The sequence below is a fragment of the Sceloporus occidentalis genome, unplaced genomic scaffold, assembly GCF_023333645.1.
Source record: "Sceloporus occidentalis isolate IW3139 unplaced genomic scaffold, rSceOcc1.0.p SCAF_57, whole genome shotgun sequence".
In the NCBI taxonomy this organism is placed as follows: Eukaryota; Metazoa; Chordata; class Lepidosauria; order Squamata; family Phrynosomatidae; genus Sceloporus; species Sceloporus occidentalis.
Window position 1 is genome coordinate 5,000,418 of NW_028317037.1, and position 14,391 is coordinate 5,014,808.

Consider the following 14,391-nt stretch of genomic DNA (forward strand, 5'->3'; position numbering starts at 1 on the left):
GCGTGATGATAGCTCAGCCACCTGGGATCAGGCCTTACCAGCCGGGTTCTCCGTCAGTGAGCAGGTAAGGGGACATTGCTTTGGTCCATAAAGACAATCTTGCCTTGAGCAGGATACCTATCCATATGATCGACCACATCAAATGTATTTGCCTCAGCTTAAAGACTAGGCGAAGTCTAGGGATTCTGTTGGTTTAATGTCCACCCCGTTCCTTAACAGACTCCCTAGCGGAGCTGACACAACTGGTCTCTCAGATGCTGCTGGAGTCACCTAGGCTTTTGGTCCTGGGCGACCTCAACATCCCCCTCGAGGCCCCTCCTCAACATGCGCAGGATTTGCAAGGGCCTCTCTGCTGCTGCTGCTTATTCCACTGGTGGCCTTTGCGGGAAAGGAAGGTATGCGCTGGGGATTCAGCAGTCTCCCCTTTCTTCCCTTCTTTCTTCCTTTGAGGAGACTCCAGGCGAGCCCAAGGTGCAGAGCTGGACTCAGGAGGAAAAGGCAGGAAAGGAAGGCTCTGCTTTGGAAATAAAGCTCTCTCTGTGTATCTTCTATGTTTGTGTTTGTGTGTGTTTGCCTCTGCTGTTCTTATGGCTGGGAATGGAACAGAAAACTGAGGAGGGAATAAAGGGTCAGTTTAGCACAAATTCACAACTTCTGTGCATTTAACAGTCCAGTGTGTTGAAATAGTAAAGAACTTTATTGAGAACACAGAGTCAAAAATTCAGTGGTTAAGCCAGAACTGCCCATTCCAAGCAAACAATACATTAAAACCCCAAACACCTAAAACTGCTCCCTCTTCCAAGCCTAGCTCCCCCCCTCCAATTCCTACAGTCTCTGCCCCACAGGTAACAAGGGCCCTTTGCCATCCCTAGAAACTAGCCCTTTCTGTTAATACCAGCCTCCGACTTTCTTCAGCCAACATCCCACACAATGCAAAAGCTATCATTCCCATAAATATTCTAGACAGCTGCAACAAATCCCAGCCCCTCATCTAGATAACCTATACCATGACCCACAATCCCCAGCCAAATAGACAACCCATAGCAACTATCTATACTATTAGCAAATAAAACCTAAACTTAACAAAATACAACTTTAAAACAAACAGACATATGGACAGAGAAACCTTACAAACAAAATCACAAGGGCCTTTTCTTAGCACCGTTGGATTGAAAATATTTTATATTCCTTACTGACAAAAATAATGTTAGTTTACTGCTGAGATTTGTGTGGCTTCGCTCCTGTGTGGACTCTCTGATGTGTCACTAGGCTTGACTTCGAAGTAAAACATTTCTCACAATGCTGGCATTTGTATGGCTTCTCTCCTGTGTGGACTCTCTGATGTTTCACGAGGTCTGACTTCTGAGAGAAACATTTCCCACAACGCTGGCATTTGTATGGCTTCTCTCCTGTGTGGACTCTCTGATGTTTCACGAGGTCTGACTTCTGAGAGAAACATTTCCCACAACGCTGGCATTTGTATCGCTTCTCTCCTGTGTGGACTCTCTGATGTGTCACTAGGTTTGACTTTGACGAAAAACATTTCCCACAATGCTGGCATTTGTATGGATTCTCTCCAGTGTGGCCTCTCTGATGTATCACTAGAATTGATTTACGAGAAAAACATTTCCCACAATGCTGGCATTTGTATGGTTTCTCTCCAGTGTGGCCTCTCTGATGTGTCACTAGGTGTGACTTCAAAGAAAAACATTTCCCACAACGCTGGCATTTGTATGGCTTCTCTCCTGTGTGGACTCTCTGATGTTTCACTAGGTCTGACTTCTGAGAAAGACATTTCCCACAATGCTGGCATTTGTATGGCTTCTCTCCTGTGTGGACTCTCTGATGTGTCACTAGGACTGACTTCATATAAAAACATTTCTCACAATGCTGGCATTTGTATGGCTTCTCTCCTGTGTGGACTCTCTGATGTTTCACTAGGTCTGACTTCTGAGAAAAACATTTCTCACAATGCTGGCATTTGTATGGCTTCTCTCTTGTGTGGACTCTCTGATGTGCCACTAGGACTGACTTCATATAAAAACATTTCCCACAATGCTGGCATTTGTATGGCTTCTCTCTTGTATGGACCCTTCGATGCATGACAAGGATTGACTTGTAAGCAAAATGTCTCCCACAATGCTGGCATTTATGTGACTTCTTTCCTGTGTGGATTCTCTCATGACTCAAATCTTTTTCTTTAAAGAAGCACAGTGACAGATAAGACTGAAAATCAGTGTTAAGGGAGGAGGGTGTTACCCATGATTTAGCCCTCATTAACCCCTCCTTATTAGAGATTAAATTAAGAGAGTTTCTGTTAGTAACCCAAGCATGACCGTACTACTTATGCCCCTAAATCCATGGAACAATTGTATCCTTATTTATAGGAGTTAACAAAGAAGAGATTGGAGGGGACTTAAGGGAATCACTGGAAGCAGATAGTCAGAAAAAGGAATGTTGCAAAAAATATTCTATTAAACATATGGATAAATACTTTGATTGGCAAGTGGCATTATATCCTGTGAGACTGCCATAAAGTCCTGAGTCAGAGACCAAGGCATGATGGAAGCTAACTGCAGAGGTCCCTTCATGCTGTGTGGCACCAGGAGATGACTCACAACCAATACAGTCTACAGCTCACATGTGGATTGGTGTGGATTAGAGTTGTGGGTACAAGGGATGGTGAAGTTGATGGAAGTCGGAGAGGAGAGCTTGCAAACAATTGTATTATTAAGAGCAGGTAACTGTTAAAGTTGCAAGATATTGTGCATCTGCGATTATTTGTAGCAGATTTTTTTTGGAACAGATGTAGAAACACCCATGAAATATCTTGAAATAATTATGACCAAGAGTCAGGCTATTACATTTTTATACAACTTCCATTTTGGAATTAATAGGATTGTATACGGTGTTTTCTGCACTATATCCATTTGACTGTTCTGTTTTATATGAATCATTTTAGAAGTTTGAAGTTAATGAGTGGGTTGCCACTATAAACACTATAAACACACCATGTGCAGCTTGTGTTCTGCTTGAAATGTTATATAAGTCAGCTTGGGAGATACTCGATTAGGATACAACTTTCTAAGCAACCGTGCCAAAGCTACTATTTTAAGTCTATATTTCTCAAAGTTATTTGGGACAATTTTTACCTGCCAGGTTTAGGATTTCATTTTATGGATTGATGTTTACCCTTATTGCTACAATACAAATTACTTCTTGTGATGCTTTGTGTGTTTTTCAAGCTAGGCGATCCTGGCTTTGCTCCTGCCTTCCCCTCCTGGATCCCAGAGGCCTGATCCCCTTCCTTTTCTCCCTCCGCTCTCCAACCCTGCCTCTTGCCCATCTGCACTGCTTTACCATTTGACCTTCAGCATCTCTTCCCTGCCTTTCTGTTTTTCACATTGCCTCCATCTCTCTATCACAGACACACACCCACAGAGTGTGATGCACAAAAGGGACACTTTGAGGCTCATTTCTTGAGAAAGGCAAGACAATCATTATACAACTAATGCATTAGGAAAGGCAGAACAAGGAGTCTGGGACCTGGTTTCTGATATTAGTGAGGGTCAAGTTTGAGGGATGAGCCTTAAAACAACCTTAAGGCATCTCTAAGACAGGGATGAACTACTGTTGGGAAGTGGGGTGGTCACATTGGACCCCAGGGGATCTCAGGGGAAACCCCAAATTGTGTTGCCTAAAAATATGGTATAATGTTTTGCCCCTCAATATCCCACAGCATCCCTTTGTGGAAGTGGAGGCCATTTTGCCACTGTTGGGCCCTCTCTGATCCATTGCAGGGCCAAGGGAGGCCTTTTTCCCATGAAGCCTCTCCAGAGCCTCAAAAGGCTGGAAGAAGGGCCACAAAAGCCAGGAAACTTGCTCAGGAATGGGCTGAGGACCATTTAGGGCAAAAAGCATTAATCTCCATGGCTCCTTCCCACAAAATTCCAGAATTGGCAGTTTAGGATTGGATATTTAGAATCCTTACAAAGTGGAGGACAATAGTGCCTCACTAAAACTAGAAATTCCAAGATTCCACAGGAAGTTGTTATGACAATTAAATTACGTGTGAAAGGGAACTAGGAATGGTAGTAGAGCACAAGTTGAACATGTGTCAACAGTGTGATGCAACAGCTAAAAAGGCCAATGTGATCCTAGGCTGTATCAATAGGAGTATAGTGTCAAGATCAAGGGAAGTAATAGTTCCACTCTATTCTGTTTTAGTCAGGGCTCACTTGCAATGATCCTGTGTCCAGTTCTGGGCACCACAATTCAAACAGATGTTGAGAAACTGGAGCATGTCCAGAGGAAGGAAACCAAAATGGTGAAGGGTCTGGACACCATGCTCTCTGAGGAATGACTTAGGGAGCTGGGTATGTTTAGCTTAGAGAAGAGAAGGTTAAGAGTGGATATGACAGCCCTGTTCAAGTATTTGAAGAGATACTGAGTATGGAGCAAGCTTGCTTTCTGCTGGTCTAGAACAAAGGACTCAGAACAATGGACGCAAGTGTTAGGAAGGATCGAATCAGGGGAATTTAATTAGCTCAAATTTACAAGAGGCGTGTCCTAACAACGCACGCAGCGGATTTGGTCCCTATGTGTATACCAGAGGTCATATAGTCCAACCCCAAGAAACAGAGACTGCAATGTCAATGAGTTGCACATAAAATATAAACATTTATTAAAGCCACACAACCAAAAAGGGATCACACACGCACATGCACATTCAATGCTAAAGCAAGGGAGGGGAAGAGTTGGGGGTAAAGGAGAAAGGATAGAGGCACCGTTGAAATATTTACCTTAGGAGTCTTCTCCAAGCGACAGATGTGAGGGATGTTGGTAAGTGAACACGGCAGCGGGGAACAGAAAGCAAGTGGCAACCGCGATGGCTAGGAGCTAAGTTCCAGCGGGCTAAGCTAACAAGAGGCCCGAAAGAGACAGTGGGTTTTGGCTTGCCCAAGTGATTTCAGCAGGGCACAGTGCCCAAGAGAGCTCCGGAGCGATTGCTCGACAGAGTTGAGGTTTGGAACTGTAGCTCAGAAAGCCCAAAGGAGGGCTGGAATCTGGGCCACAGGAAAAAAGGTTCCACCAAAATATTAGGAGGAACTTCCTGTCAATAAGAGCTATTCAACAGTGGAATATACTCCATCAGAGCATGGTGGCATCGCATTATGGTTTATTATTATTATTATTATTATTATTAATTTCAAATTAATGGACATGGAACAATGGATGCAAGCCACAGGGACAAGAGATACCACTTAAACCTTAGGAGGAACTTCCTGTTAGTAAGAGCTCTTCAAAAGTGAAATATACTCCCTCAGAGTTTAGTGGAGTCTCTTTCTTTGGAGGTCTTTAAACAGAGGCTGGATAGCCATCTCTTGGGGGTGCTTTGAATGTCTATTCCTGCATGGCAGAAGATTGAACCGGATGCTCCTTGTGGTCTATTTCAACTCTTTGATTTTATAATTCTAAAGTGGAATCATAGCACTCTGACAGTGAATTATGAAAGGGCCCTCAGTCTTCACAGGAAGTGAAATGGATTCAGGTTCCTTACCCACAGAGGCTACATTTCCATAATTCTCCATCATCACATAACTGTACATCAGTCTCTGTTTCTTCGTTAACAGTTTCCATTCCTCCTCAGTGAAATATACAGCCACATCTGCAAAGGTCACCTGCAATAGAAAATAGCCCTGATCCAGAGAGTGACTAAACAAAAGGGGAGGAAAGCACATGGTGCATCGCAAATATTATTTCAACACTTCAGAATTCAGTCCAGGAAATAAACTTTAAATTCTGCAAGAAAGCAAAAAGCTACAGCCTTTGAGATCCAGTTTGTCTCGAATCCTTTCAATATAATATACAATATGATAAACAATATAATTTCGGCCATTTCTGGAATATTATTGATTGATTAACATACTGGCTATTCCAACATGTATATTAGTTTTCATATAGCCATATTTCACCTAATTTCAGAGGCAAATTTCATTTTTAATAAACAGTTCTGGGGAGTACTCTGGGCTTGAGGGCCACTGGGCCCACCCTCAATTTAAGTCCAGAGATATTCTTCCATATCATCCAGCATTTCACAGATGGCGAAAGCAACACACATGTGGACAAACAACACCAGAAGTGGGTCAAGATGGCCAAAGTTGTTAATGATAAAGATCACACAAGCGAGAAAGGGTACAGCATTTTGCTTTTGGCTCAGACTCCTGGCAAGGGCAAGACCCTGCCCCCTTCTCTCCTCCCCTCTCCCCTCTTTTGCATTGATGGGCTGTAGACTCTTTTGAACCTGGAATGCACTTTGCAGCAACTGAACTGACCTGAGGAGAAAGGAGGAAATGGGAGGAGGAGAGTGAAATAGGACATTTCCTAAGCCCCTGAAAAAATGAGGAGACAGAGGATTAACCAAGACTCTCTCTGCCAAACTGGGACAGTATCTTCTTCACTTGCTTTCATGATCCAGCCCAGACACAGATGAAAATAACAGTCAGGATGGCAACTTACCAAAGAGCTGTTAACCCTCGGCAGCCTCTTTCTGTTGGAGCCCAGCAACGTCTGCTTGGCCTTTGTGTTGGCCATCAGGTGGGCAGGGGGATCCTGGTGGCCCTGCACTTTGGTCACTTCCAGCAAACAATGTCCCAACGCTGTGTACAAGGGGATCGCGATGAAGTTCCTGAGAAAAGAGACCAGGGTAAGGCTTGGTTTAGCAAGAAACCCTGCAGCAGTCAAAGACACAGAGAACAGCATCCTGCTGATGACATATGCAGGTAACATATGCCTCCTTTGGACCGATGTAGAGGTGAGCATCCCCTTCCTCCCTCTGCACCAAACAAAACCCCCTGGACCTAGCACAGACTCACTGCAGCTCCCCTACACAACACTTACTCCATGCCTTGTGAGAGTAGCTGGGGATCAGGGGATGGGGAATTGGAAAGGGTCCTGACTATGTCCTCATAGCTGGATGTGAAATGAGTGCATTATCTGCTGAAACCTGCAGAGGTCCACAATGCCCTCAGAGGAAGATTTCTTCATTTTGCTTCTGACTACAGAAACACAGCTGGATGCTTCTCTAATACCTCACACCAACACTCTCACCAGGCATGGAATGGCCATGCAGGATGGCTTCCACAACTGTATGGTAGGACCTGGGTCACTGAATGGCCAGTTGTAGTCTGATTCCACTCGGAGCAACACTGGATCATAGACGGTTTTGCTGGGTCAGGCTGTCTGGCCTGGTGGTTCCTCATTCTCCCAATGGCCAAACCGGCAGAACTCTCTATGCTCCAGTGTTGCTCTGGGTGGAAAGGGTCTACAAATGGTCCTTCCCCAGGGAGGCCCCGGGTCAAGAAGGGCAGGAAAGGAGCTCTCTCTTCTCAGGTTGCTCCCCTTCCATGGGATCCAGCCCTTCTCCCAGGATCAGGGGGCACCAGAGGATTGAGCTGATGGAAAGGGAGCACCCAATTCCCATGGCAGCCTTCTGCATGCAGAGAAGTCACAATTCTGAGAGTGTCTTTGCCCATGTGGAGAGTGCCCATTTTCCACACTGTTGTCTATCCATCTTGTCTTGGGAATATCCTGTTCCAGCCACATGCAGGTCTAAATCTTAGCCTGTATCCTATGCCTAGTCCTGATCAGAGTAGAATCACTGAATCAATTGGGTTTATCTACATGTTGACCCACCAGTCACTTATGGTTTCAGTGGGTCTGCTCTCTAGGGTTAACCAACAGGATTCTGGACTCCTCAGATTTTTAAATTCAGGAATACAAATTTTTCATGCTGTGTCATCCTCAATGATGAGAATTTGACTTCTCTTTCACACAGAGGATGAGGGGGAGGACCTGCTTTATGTCCCAGGTGGAGAAGCTCTAGCTCTTGGGCTGGATGAGACATGAATTACCTTACAGATCTAATCCATGTCCTCCCATCATCATGGCCCCCTCCCCATTTAAACACTGGTCAAAAAATTACTTTATTTTTGCAGATGAGACTATTTTTCTAAGCTTAACTGCTGTGTTTCCTATGTCAGTCATAGCAGGAGCATGACGTATGAACCTCCTCCCTCTTCTTGCTAAAGCCACATAGAAATTGAGGCATATACATTTGTGTGCATTGTTTCTGAATGGATCTATTGTTAAAATCACAATTTCTTCATTTTTCCTTGAATATTTTTTAAAAAGATGCAAACTGCTGAATATGTTGCACTTGATATAACAAATATCTATAAATGTATAGGTTTATGACTTGAATATTGCACCCTGGATTATGCTCATTTGGGGTAAGTGAAGACGTATATAAATTCATTTTATAAACCCAGTGAAACTAATATCTCACAAAGTTCTAGTAAACAACACATACACACACAGTTCCCATAAAAAGGACTCACTTGTGCACTGTGTGTCTGAGGTCTGGAAATCTCCCTTCCACCTTCTGGGAAGACAATGCTGTTAGAGAGCGAATTTGGGGCTATATGCCTGCAAAGCATGGGCTCACTCTCTCAGCTGCAACATTTCCATACAATTCTGGACTGAAACATTTAAACAAAGGTCATCTTTCAGCTCCAGGAATAAAAGCCTACCTTCAGTACAAAGACACTGACTTCTTCAGCCCCAGAAAGGCCTCTTCTGCAGTCCTTTATGGCCGGAGCTTCCCTGGGTCAGAGGCCGTCTCCTCAGCCGTAGAGAAGGGTTGCTCTGAGTGCGAAGGAGGAGGAGGTCCATAGGGCTGAGGGAGGGAAGGCAATGGGAAAAGGTCAGTGCCAATGGCCATGGAGGGCAGAAGGTGACAATGCCTAGGAAACTCCTCTGAGTCCCAGCCCTAGGAATGAGTGTCAGGAGTTAGTCCAGGGGCTGAGGGGGTCTCCTTTCCCAAAGGGGGAGGCAAGGACCGGTGGACCCTCCCCAGCTAGGGCCCAAAGGGAGGGTCTCTTTCCCCACCTCTCTCTCTCTCAGCCCCCAAAGCCCAGCCTCTCCACTGGTCCTGCCTCCCTTCCTCAGACCCCCACAGGCCCCTCCCTTCCTTCCTTCCTTCCTTCCTTCCTTCCTTCCTTCCTTCCTCCCAAAATGGAGGGTCAGAGGCAGAAAGGGACACACAACCCTCTTTTTGGCCCAAGGAACCTGGCCTCCTTCTTGCTCTGGAGCCTCAGAGAGAGAAAGAGGAACCTCTGTTCTGTTGGGGCGTGTGGAAAGACGTGCTTTGTCCACCACGACCACCTGCTGAGTTGAACCACATCGACAGGACGCCAGGGAGAAGGAATCTGTGGAGATGTCTGCAAAGGTATTCTGGTCAAGAAGGAAATATTCCTTCACCACTGCAAACGGTCATGAGCTCCAGGCTTCAGAAATAACCACAGAACAAGCCTTCACTCTTAATCTTCGTTTGCAATATTTACAATATATATATACACAGTGTATTGGACAACCGTCTCTAATACACACTATTTACACCAACCAACAATAATAACACAACCTGTGACGCAGCCACAGTAACACCATCCACAGAGAGGCAGTTGCTCTCACACACCAACTGTCTCACTCTGTCTCTCAGTGACCGTTAGGAAGGACAGTTGACAGTTGCATCAACATTCCGATGATGCACTGTTCGAATGCTGACACATATAACTGCCACTAGAGCTGTATATATATAACTTGCACAACAGCTTCACCTAGTGGCCAAATCCATGTCATTCCCTGACATGTTCAACTGAGGCTTCAGTGAATGTTCCGGAACATTATTCCCCACATTCACAAGCAGCACAAAATGTCCACCAGAACACAAAATGGCTGACAGAAACGAAAAAGTCCACCGGGACACAAAATGGCCGCCAGGACACAAAATGGCTCCCTCTGCCTCAGTGCTTGGCAGTTGGCAGCCTTCAGGGAACCCAAAATGGAGGATGAAAGGGCCCTAAAGTCGGAAGGGACCCCAAACAGGATTTGCAAACTTAACAACACCTAAACATTTTCCTGATGCTGTTGAAAGGAGGAATCTGATCCCCTCCTTAATTACAATCAATAGTGAAAGATATTAATATTGATATTAAGAGTGCCCATTGTCCACAACACAGGTCAGGTCTTGACCGCTCAGGGAGGCCAGTCCAGCTGCAGGTGGCCCTCCGTCCGTCCATCCATTCTCCTTTCCTTCTGCATTCCTCCTCTTTTCTCCAGTATCAGCCCCTTTCCCAAGAAGGCTGCATCTGCACTTAGAAATAAGACACTTTGACACCGCTTTAACTGCTCGGTGCTATGGAATCCTGGGATTTTACCTTTGGGACATTAGCCTTCTCTGCCAGAGAGCTCTCATGCCACAACAAACTACAAATCCCAGGATTCCATAGGATGGAACCAGGAGAGTTAAAGCAGTTTCGAAACAGATTATTTCTGCAGTGCAGATACAGCCTAAGTTGGTTGTAAAAGGAGAGAGGCACCCAAGTCAAATTTTTATCCTGTAAAAAATGGTTTTGCTTTTTTAAAATATAAGCAGTTTGTTTTTCTGTCTAATCCTTATTCTTCTTGTTGTTGTTTGTTTCTCTTTTTGTTTGTTTCATTCTTGGTAATATGAGTTATTCTGGTCTGTCTCCTTCCTTCTTGCCTCAAAATCTATTAATAAGGAAACTGGGGAGACTTTTAAAACCTCCCAAAGGAGCCACTTTTGGCCTTTTTCGGGGGAGAAGCCTCCTCTTAGAAGCCAAAGCCCCATGTTTGTGAAGAATAATAATAATAACACTTATATTAAAACTATCCTCCCCATTTCTGATCCCTTTTAAAACCCATGTTCCCCAGAAGGAGCAGAGCTTTGTAATAAGAAAACCCTCTCAGAAAAGACACACACATTTTTCCTTTTGGCCCAAGGAGCCTGGCCTCCTTCTCTCTCTGGAGCCTCAGGAGAGAAAGAGAGGCCTCTGTTCAACTGAGGCCTCAGAGAAGGTTCCGGAACATTATTCCCCACAGTCACAAGGAGCACAAAATGGCCGGCGGAACACAAAATGGATGCCTCTGGCCCAGCGCTTGGCAGTTGTCAGTTTGAGGCCTTCAGGGAAGCCATAATGGAGGAGGAAAGGGCCCCAAAGTCGGAAGGGTCCTCAAACAGTATTTCCAAACCTTAACAACACCTAAAATGCCAAACCAAAAGAACATTCCCAGAGTTCCATACCACTGAGCCATGGCCATTACAGTGGTGCAAAGCAAGAAGGCACAGGAAGGTGACATTAATGATGATTAAGGTCTGGCAGCAGCTCTATCCTCCCCCCTAGGCCTGATAAAATCATCATCATCATCATCATCATCATCATCATCATCTTCTTCTTCTTCTTCTTCTTCTTCTTCTTCTTCTTTGCTACAGCATGAGCGCCACCATTAAAAGCACTGGAATCCCCTTTGGGACTTCAGAGAGAGTGGGCCATGCCTAGAAGGACTGCTGGGCCTCCTTCCTCCCCTCCTTAATGGCAGTGGCCAAAGGAAAGCAGCAGCAGTAGACCCAAGACAGGCCCAGACAGACCTCAGTGCATCAGTGAAGCCTAGTGGTTCCAGGCCATGTCCCTCTGCTGTCCCCTCACTCCTTCCTCCCTTCCTGTCTGTCTCTTTATCTCTCTTACACTCTACTCCTCTCTCCTCCTTCCTTCCTGTCTCTCTATCTGTCTCTTTCTCCCTCTGACACTCTGCTCCTCTCTCCTTCCTTCCTTCCTTCCTTCCTTCCTCCCTCTCTGTCTGTCTCTTTCTCTCTCTTACACTCTGCTCCTCTCTCCTTCCTTCCTTCCTTCCTCCCTTCCTGTCTGTCTCTTTATCTCTCTTACACTCTGCTCCTCTCTCCTTCCTTCCTTCCTTCCTTCCTCCCTTCCTGTCTGTCTCTTTATCTCTCTTACACTCTACTCCTCTCTCCTCCTTCCTTCCTGTCTCTCTATCTGTCTCTTTCTCCCTCTGACACTCTGCTCCTCTCTCCTTCCTTCCTTCCTTCCTTCCTTCCTTCCTTCCTTCCTTCCTTCCTCCCTCTCTGTCTGTCTCTTTCTCTCTCTTACACTCTGCTCCTCTCTCCTTCCTTCCTTCCTTCCTTCCTCCCTTCCTGTCTGTCTCTTTATCTCTCTTACACTCTGCTCCTCTCTCCTTCCTTCCTTCCTTCCTTCCTCCCTTCCTGTCTGTCTCTTTATCTCTCTTACACTCTACTCCTCTCTCCTCCTTCCTTCCTGTCTCTCTATCTGTCTCTTTCTCCCTCTGACACTCTGCTCCTCTCTCCTTCCTTCCTCCCTTCCTGTCTGTCTCTTTATCTCTCTTACACTCTACTCCTCTCTCCTCCTTCCTTCCTTCCTGTCTCTCTATCTGTCTCTTTCTCCCTCTGACACTCTGCTTCTCTCCTCGGTCACTTTTCCGCACGCAGAGCTAAATAGAGAAGCAGAAGCTCCTCCTCTTCTTGAGGCTGGCCAATGGGGGCAGAGGACCTGGAAGACCCCACCCCCTGCCCCAGACTCACATTTTCTGTTCCAGAGGCCATTTTGTTTTCTGGCAGCCATTTTGTGTCCCTGGCCCTGATTGGCTGGAATCCCAGTCCCTGCCTCCTTGTGTTCTGGCGGCCATTTTGTGCTGCTTGTGACTGTGGTGAATAATGTTCCAGAACCTTCTCTGAGGCCTCAGTTGAACAGAGGCCTCTCTTTCTCTCCTGAGGCTTTAGAGAGATAAGGAAGCCAGGCTCCTTGGGCCAAAAGGAAGGAAGTGTGTTTATTTTTGTGTGTTTTGTGTGTCTTTTCAAATAGACACAGCTCTGCTCCTTCTGGGGAACATGGGTTTTAAAAGGGAGAGGATAGTTTTAATACAAGCATTATTATTATTCTTCATAACATCAGGCTTTGTCTTCTAAGAGGAGGATCCCCCCCCCCCCGCCAAAAGGCTAAAAGTAGCTCCTCTGGGAGGTTTTAAAAGTCTCTTCAGTTTTATTATTAAGAGATTTTAATGCATGAATGAAGTTGACAAACCAGACCATCTCATATTACCAAGAATGAAACAAACAAACAACAACAAAAATAACAAAACAAAGCGCTTAGTTTTTGAAAGTAAAAGCATTATTAAGAGAGGAAAAAAACCAGACTTGGGCGCTTCTACCCTTTTACAACCAGCTCAGGCTGTGTCTGCACTGCAGAAATATTCCAGTTCGAAACTGTGTTAACTCTCCTGGCTCCATCCTGAGGAATCCTGGGATTTGTAGTTTGTTAGGCACCAGAGATCCAGAGCCACCCCAAGGCAAGGCTCTCCAGGGCTCTCTTGGCCCTCCTTTGCTTGCAAATATAGTGGGGCCCTGGTATACGTGGGGGATCCGTTCCGCCCCCCCGGCGTATACCAAAATCCGCGTATGCTCAAATCCACACGTGCCAACATTGGGGACAAAAGTCCCTCTCCTCTCCTCCCCTCCCCAACTTTTTCCCTCCTCACCGCCACGGTCGGGGGAAAGGCCGCGTGGGGATGTTGGAGGCCAAGAGGGCTCCAGCCCACCATCCGGCCCTTCTGCGGAGGTGGCAGTGATTGCTGCGGTGGCAGCGAAGAGGAGGCAGAGGATCAGCGCCAGAGGCCTCCTCTCCACCTCGGCCTGCACGCCTCCACTGTCATGACCGCTGAAGGGCCGGGTGGTGACCCAGAAGCCTCTTGGCCTCCAATAGCCTCACACGGCCCTTGCGCCATGGCGGCAGTAGAGAGGGGGGCCGAAGAGGCCTCTGGCAGTACTCCTCGGCCTTCGCTCCACTGCCAGCACACTTGGCCTCCAGGAGAAACACCTCGCCTTTCCCCTGGCCTTGGCAACGAGGAGCCCGAGGTGGCGGAGCAGCAACACCAGATGCCTCCTCAGCCTCCTCGCTGCCACCGCAAGCACAAAAGTGCCAGGTTTGGGTGTTGGAGGCCAAGAAGACTCCAGCCCAGCACCTGGCCCTCACGCGAAGGCGGCGGCGGAGAGGACGCCTCTGGCACTCTCCTTGGCCTCCTCTCTGCCGTCACCATCACCACCACAGGAGTTGCCGGCGGCGATGGCGGAGAGGTGTCTGAGGCTTGGCCTCCTCACAGCCGCAGCTCCACTGCCGCCACTAATGCAAAAGAGCCAGGTGGAGCCTGGAGGCCTCTTGTCTAGCTTGTTCCATGTTTTTGTTTTATATACTGTTTAATTTGGTTAACTGCTATTAAGGGACATAGCTATGAGATTCTATGATATGGGGTGCACTATACACCTTTTAATAAACGAACAGGGATTGCAATCCTATATATTCATATTATCAGACATAACTCCAGAGAATGTTAGCCTTTTGGATGCCAGAAGGTTCCTCTCATTCTTCAAGAAGCAACACCTCAGCTTCCTTCTAGAAGATAAAGCAAAAAGGCTTCAAAACCACTGAAGCCTTGGGCAAGTCA

The 14,391-nt window shown here is 46.4% G+C and overlaps 1 protein-coding gene across 1 annotated transcript in view; it reads right to left on the bottom strand.

Annotated features, from left to right (window-relative positions):
* LOC149287748 (uncharacterized) overlaps window positions 1-14,391 on the bottom strand; it is a 792,175-nt gene that overhangs the window by 675,640 nt on the left and 102,144 nt on the right. The window lies entirely within an intron of this gene.